This window comes from Plectropomus leopardus, chromosome 21, assembly GCF_008729295.1.
Source record: "Plectropomus leopardus isolate mb chromosome 21, YSFRI_Pleo_2.0, whole genome shotgun sequence".
NCBI lineage: Eukaryota > Metazoa > Chordata > Actinopteri > Perciformes > Serranidae > Plectropomus > Plectropomus leopardus.
In genome coordinates, this window is record NC_056483.1 from 1,065,910 (window position 1) to 1,073,499 (window position 7,590).

General features: G+C 41.2%; 1 pseudogene; it reads right to left on the reverse strand.

Annotated features, from left to right (window-relative positions):
* LOC121960961 overlaps positions 1-7,590 on the reverse strand; it is a 49,530-nt pseudogene that overhangs the window by 8,546 nt on the left and 33,394 nt on the right.

The window sequence follows — 7,590 nt, forward strand, 5'->3', positions numbered from 1 at the left end:
TTTTTTTAATGCTTTCACAGGAAAAATCCATGTATGCGATTAATTTCGATTAATGAATCACAGAGCGTGATAGTTATATAATAATCAGATTCATTTGTTTAAATGGCTTGACTAGGGTCACACGTGTGCCGTGTGCCGGTGTGTCGCTCACCTTGAGCGCCTCGGTCTGCAGGCCGAGTCCTTTGGTGCAGAGCTCCATGACGCTGTAGGAGCAGAAGGTGTCTCGCACCCTCAGCTGGCTGACGGCCAGCAGCCACAGCGCCGGGTTGGACTCCAGCTCCACCGGGGGAATCAGGATGGACTGATGACCCGAATACACACTGCACAAAACACAGACACACACTCTCTTCTTAAACGGCTACAGGCAATAAATAGTAACAATTTATCCGTTATATAACCAGGCGGCCTTGTTGGGATGGAGATGGATTTTCCAGATTGTCATTTATTACAACAATCAGGTGCGAATGTGAGTTATTGTTGCTTTAAAGTCACTGAAGGGGAGAAATACTCATAGCGAGGGTGATTTGCGGTCTGCTTTGTTTATAAAACGATCTGCTCTCGCCAAGATCGCAATTTATGAGCTGAGGATTTGAAACTAAGCAGAGCTGAGATCTGGAAGCAGAGAGCCTCTCTGATGAAATGTAACTGAAGGACAACTTTCTGACATCAATCACAACATGAAGCAAAGTTTGTGTTATCACAAAAAAGCCCTGCGGCGAACTGTAACGACACGTAACTGGCAGTGACTACAAAGAACATTATACTGTCAAAAGTATGTGGACGCCTGGGCTTGGAGAATAGAAAGTTGACATTCAAATCGGAGGTGCTGAGTTTAAATCACGCAGGGAGATGCATTATGGGAAATGTAGGATCCAGTGGACTTTTTGTTCAGATTAGGAGCAAAAAGTCAGTTTTTCTCGGCCTCTATAAACCATTTTTTTTGTCCACTAGGGGGCAACGGAAATAAGATGTGAAGCAAAATTCACATTATCACCTTTTAAATTGATATGTTGAACTTATGTATCTTATCTTATCTTACCCAGCAGTTACAGAGAAACACACTGATTCATTAGGAGTCTCTGTGTCCACCTGACGAATGTAAGTCCAAAATTCTGCTTTATTTCACCAGGAAGTCCCTTTTTGTGAGGAAGTGCTGACTAAGACGGCACATCAGTTACAGTTTAAACAGAAATAAAAAAAACAAACAAACAGGAAATACAATCGTCAAACACTCATTCAAATGCAGCATTTCTCAGATACATCTACTTTTGACACTTTTCCAAAGGGACTAGATTTTTTTAGATTTATTATACAGTAAAGAAGGAGAGCGCTTTTTCTCAGCACGAACCCTCAGAACCTGGTAAGAAAGTTTCTCATCCAACCAAATATCTAAACACTTACTAAATATTCTCTCTCTTTTACCTCTGTTTTTGGTCTCCACCACCTCCTGAAGGAAATATTTGTCTTTTTAGCTGCTAAAGTCTTCACTATGTTCACCAGCGAGTTTCTAACTGTGTCTGTCTGCTGTTTGCTGACGAGCAGGTCGAGTGTATTTCGGCTTTTTACAGCTTTTTCTCTTAAAACCTCGCTGGGAAATGAAAATGAGCAGGCGAAATTACTTATTGCAATCTCGAAACCTCAAATTATATCAATGCTGCATTTGTAAATTTATCGATAATTTCTATGTTTATGTATATTTGCTTACAATTTGTGCAAACTGACCCCTCTAAATAAACGCTTTGAGCAGCTTTCAGCTGATCTTCCTCTGTAACTTTATCCCAATGTGTATTGTCTCCTGTTTTTGATGCACTTTTAAAAAACACATGATAATAGCCACTTAAAAGACGTATGCAGAAGGAGACACAGACCTGCAGAGACACCAGAGGACGAAGCCGAGGCCGCAGTACGGATCCAGACAGATGGCAACTTCTCTGGACGGGTACAGCTCGCACTGCAGCTTCACCGACCGACAGAAGGCTCCAACGGCATTATGGGACATCTGGAGAGACAGAGAGAGACGGGGGAAAGAGAGACACAACAACACACACACAGACAAACAGGAAACAGGGTGGAAAGATGGACAGTTAATATCATAATGTCACACTTTTTCAGTTTGTGTATCAGAACTAAAACTTAAATAGTTGTATCTGCTCTGGTGAAACTGGGAGGGAACGGCATATAAGATTCAAGACTTTTTTTAAACTTATTTAATGCCTTTCTGAAAAAGAATTAAGACCAGTTTTACAATAAGCGAAATAACAAAACGAAACAAACATAAAAAAACGACAAACAGGCGTTATGGACGACTTAAAACATGATTTTTGTTGGTTCCACTGTTCTGATTTCTGATCTGCCTCAAGTTAATGCAAATATTTGGTCAACCCTAAAAATTTCAAAAAAGATATTAGAGCTGTATAGGGACATATGTTACCAATTAATGCAGAAAATCAGACTTTCCACGTCCCAAACATTTTAAAAACTTCTGAAAAAATGATCTCAGACATTTTAATACAAATTAAGGCCTTACTTTTAGATTAATGAATTCAATGACTTTTTAAGGATCCGTGGAAACACTGTGTAGCGTCGGTGCAACACACAGCCAAACAAAACTGACGCTTTCTGAAAAATGTTGCTGTAGTTTTCATTATGACCCAATCTGTGTTCTGAAATATGGAGAAAAGCCTGAAACTCTGGAAAAGATCTGCTCATTCAATCAAACGTAAAAGAAGGGAAAACTGAGATCAGCTGCCAAACTTTGTGGGTGTGTTAACGCCGGTATATAATTCTTTTGTGATTAGGGTGCTAGATTAGATTGGTGGTCCTAATTCTGCACAAATCATGGTGCTATTAGCGGTCACTCTCCCGTCTTTGAGGATCTCAGTGTATTTATCCCTTCGGAAAAACACAAAATGAGCCAAAAATGCCTCTTCGTCGTGTTTCTTGTATGTACTGTTGTGTGTGTTGACTGGAAGGAGAACGTCATAAATAAACGAAATAAGGAGCGAAGTCTGTCCGGGCTGTGACGAGTGCTGAGGATTAACTCCGAGCTGACCTGAACTCCGGCCAGCATGCCGGTCGTCGACACGCTGAAGTCCAGATAGGCGAGGCCGTCAGGGTTGGTGGGCTTATAGAGAGCTGGAGGCTTCTTCTTTGGCAGGTCATCTGCACACACACACACACACGCACACACACACACACATTTTGTATTACAGTCAAGAGGACAGTCTGTTGAGTCGCTTCATTTCGCTGACGCTGACCTCCAGCCGAACCCTCAGAGCTGCAGCAGCGGCTGCTCAGCAGTGAAGGAGCTTTAAAATGTTTGGCTGATACTTGGACACGAAAACTAAACTCTTTAAAAGTCGTTCAAACCGGACGGTTTTAGCCTCATAAAATGGAAATAATGAATATTTAAGATGTGCAAAAAGTAAAAAGTTCACATTTTTATTCTCTCGCTGACCGAGTAAACCCTGTCACACGTTTACACATTTCAGAGTTACAGAAACCTTTATCTTAAGATCCAGGAGGCAAAGGTGACTGAACTGCATCGTGTTTTCTCCTTACACGCAGGCGCTGTGGAGTGTGTTTTGTGCTGCTGGTGTGTTTTGACTGAGTCGCTGTTCTCTTTGTTTTCTGTGCTGTCAAATGTTTCCTGCAACAACAGGTGGCAGAAACTTAAAGCCTCTGGGAACCCAAATCGCCAAAAAACCTTCTGAATATGTGATTTAGGGTCTCACAGGCATGATAAAAAGCATCAGAAACGATCAGACATTAGCCTCAGTCCTCGTATGAAATATTGTTATTTTTGCTTTGTCTCCTGAAGCTGCGTTGATTTGGGCGTGCTTATCCCCGATCCATAATTCCAAAACTAAACTATATTGCACTAATTTAACATGCCTCTGTCATCCGGTGTCAATCAAAACATGATCAGCCACGCCCACACAGTCTGGAGAATGTTTTTATCCTCAAAATGAGCTGCTTTCTACTCGGTTTTCTAATATTTGGGGACATTTATTTTCACTCAGATTTACGTAGATACTTAATGAGACACTTAACTTTGATATAATTCGTGTATTCTTAATATAACAAAGTAAATGTGGGGAGGAAGACGGCTGCTGGCTACAAGACGTTGACATAAACGACACAGGTTTCAAAATATTTTTAAATATTTGCTCAAAGTTGCTTTCCTCAGGGAACATTTAAAGCCTTTACGGTACTTGTGTCTGTAACAACAGTCACGGCGTCAGATTAGGAGTCATAAACTCGTGCTGTGATCCACCAGAGAGACATGATAAAATAAACTTTGGATCACGACCAATCACAGCTCGCCATCTTTCATGACAAGCATAACAACACTATAATAATAATAACAATAATAATAAATATACGTCTTCACATTAAAGTAAAAGAGGAAAAGCAGGGGTACCCGTGTCGAGGACGGGCGGCCAGTTCCTGATGTCCACGGTGGCCGTTGCCTCTTTGGAGCGCAGCAGCTTGCAGATGACCGCCGTGGTCATCACGCAGGCCGAGTGACTGACCTGCAGAGACAGACGAGGAGGATCTTTAGGTTACGGCCACGTGATCATTTAAAAGTAACTGAAACTCCCAAAACAAAAAGCATCATTTCGTGTTATTTTACGGCCCCTGACCTCCACGATCATCTTGACGGTGGGCAGGGTGGTGGAGATGTTCTGAGGGTGCGGCGGCCGCACCGTGATGGGAACGCAGCCGGCGTACAGGCAACCGTAAAACGCTGCAATCAGGTCAATACCTGCAGAACACACACACACACACACACACACACACACACACACACAAATATTCAGTTTTTTATGTTGCAAATCTACAAAAACGAAAATAAAATAAAATCCTGTGCATCGTCTCTGACCTGGAGGATACACGAGAGCGACGTGGTCTCCCTCCTGCAGACCGGCTCTCTCCATCAGCAGAGCCGCCACTCGCTCCGCCCTCTTATGGAGCTGCAGGCAGGTGAGGGAGCTGGACACCGCCCCCTGCAGGACGGGAGAGAAAGACGGATTTTTAACCCTTTCAGATCTGGAGCGGCATCACTTTCCCTGTGCTGCTTTAAAAAGCTTCCCACAAATATTTTAACCTTTGAATCCCGAGTTTATTGGTGTGATTATTATTATTATTATTATTGTTATTGTTATTTTTATTGCTATTATTATTTTCAAAATCATGGGGTAAAAGGTAAAGTCCACATATTGAAAGAAATGAGTAGATTTAGACAATTATTCTTTTCTAAAGCTCGGAAAAACGTCGGGGGAAAAAAAAGACAAAAAGGTTGTGAAAATTACATTTCTAATGATTAGAATAATGAACATAAAGATGCTTTAAGAAAAACAAAAAGAGGTGTGTGTTGTTACCCGGGAGCTGAGCAGGGTGTAGAGGACGTGGTCCGGTGTGGTCTGAGCTCTCCACTGCAAAACCTCTGACAGGAACAGGAACTGAAACACAGAACCAGAACTTAATTAATCAGAAACACCTCAGACCGCATCACCCTGAACCGCGTTTTCTTTACATTTAGATGTTTGAGTTAACTGCGTGTTTGGACAGATCTTTTCTCAAAACATAATTCCACACATTTCCTCTTGAAGCTGAAAATAATCCCATATTAATTAACCCTTTGAGGATCAAGTAAATTGGCTTAAATTCTTACAAAATCACAGAAAGTAGGCAACGAGCAACTTAAGAAGAAATGACCCAAAAATGAACAAGTAATCTGTTGCAAAATTTAATAAATAAATAAATAAAAAGTTGAAGAAAATTATTTGAAATTAGCAAAAAAAAAACAAAAAAAAACAAAAGAAAAGCACAATTAACATTATTTATTAATAATAAACCTAAACTTTAATAAAAGAAATTACAGTAAAAGTGATCCGATTTAAAATATTAATGTTATAATAAATTATAAATGGATCAAATAAATTTAACTTGAAAAAAGAAATGAATAATGATAATAACTTTTATAATCTTATTTTAAATATATAATCAGAAAGTTTTTCTTGATATTTTTCCAAACTCATCTAATCATTTTTTAAAAGAACGCTTTCTTTGCAATTTGCAGGACATTTCATGCCAAGTTGCTAATTGCTTATTTTTCCATGTTTTTGAAAGGAATCACTTCTCAAAAGTTTAAATATTTGCAAAAGGCATCAGTAATGATGCATCACAGCGGTTCACAGAGGCCATAAAATAATGACGTGAGAGTTTCTACCAACATCAGCACATCATGCAAAACTGCACACGCGACACGAATGTTAAAAGTGTTCATGCAGCCGACCGCCGAGCACGCGTGAATAAATCTTTAGTTTTATCCGTCATATTCAGCAGAGTGCTGCTGATGGTGCACGACTTTTTCCTGCAGCAGCTGAGTCTGTGTCTTCCATCAGGACATAAAGTCTCCTGATCAATATCACACAAAGTGACATTTCAAAGAAGGTAAAAACAAACGACCTGCCGCTGCGTCAAACTGCCTCTGAAGAATACATTTACAACCACTGAACTGTTTTTCTGTTTCAACGGTAATTGGCTCGTTGAGAAAGTTTATCAGCTGCTCATGATTGCAAATCAATCAGAACTCCTGATAAAGTCAGGACTGTTAGTGGTATTGATTCTCTGAAATGTCAACTTCTCAATCAGGAACTAATCAAAACGTTCACGACCTTCACCTTCTGCAGGTTTCATGCAAATGAGACATCCCAAATTTCTCTCAAGGTGCAGAGGAGAGTTATCCTTAAAATATCTTTATATGAAACATGCTTATACAGTACATTTATTTACTGAATTTACTGTGAATATTTACTGTTTTTACTGTAAAATTTATTTACTGTATTTACTGTTTCCTGCACTATTCTTTTGCGGGTTTGTATGTTTATGCTCTTGGGGGAAAAAATCATTCATATTCAAAATAAAGACTTCAGCAAATTGAGTTTATGATCAAAAAACTTTTTTTTTTTCATTTTTGGACTCCAGTTGTGTCGCATCTGAATACATACGCATGCAATCAGAATAAAAAGCTCTCTGTCGAGGAATATTTAACGACGTTTGAAAAAACACAGCTTGTGTGTGTGTGTGTGTGTGTGTGTGTGTGTGTGTGTGTGTGTGTGTGTGTCTCACCTGGTCGTTGTCGTCGGTCTGTCCCAGGTCTCTGCCGCTGGCCTGAGCGATCCTCTTCCCTGACACCAGATTCCCGACCATCACAGAGGCGGGTCCGATCTCTGCGCACACAGCGACGACACGCGATGAGCCACAGGATCATTCACACACTCACCAGAAAACACCCGTACGTGTTCACGTGTTTCCCACCTGGTTGTTTCTGCCGCGGTTTGGGCAGGTTGGTGACGCAGGTGTGGGGGCACATGAGGACGTTGCAGGGGTGCAGCCCCCCCTCCAGGTACAGCTGCTTGATCTCCGACAGGTGGATGCCGCCCAGAGGAGTTTTGGGCAGAGTGTTGGCCGGGACGAGAGCCAAACAGAACACGCCGACCCCGTGGATACTGTCGATGGCCTGAGACAGAAGAAGAGAGGGAGGACGGTCAGAGGGGGGACGGTCAGAGGGGGGACCGTCCC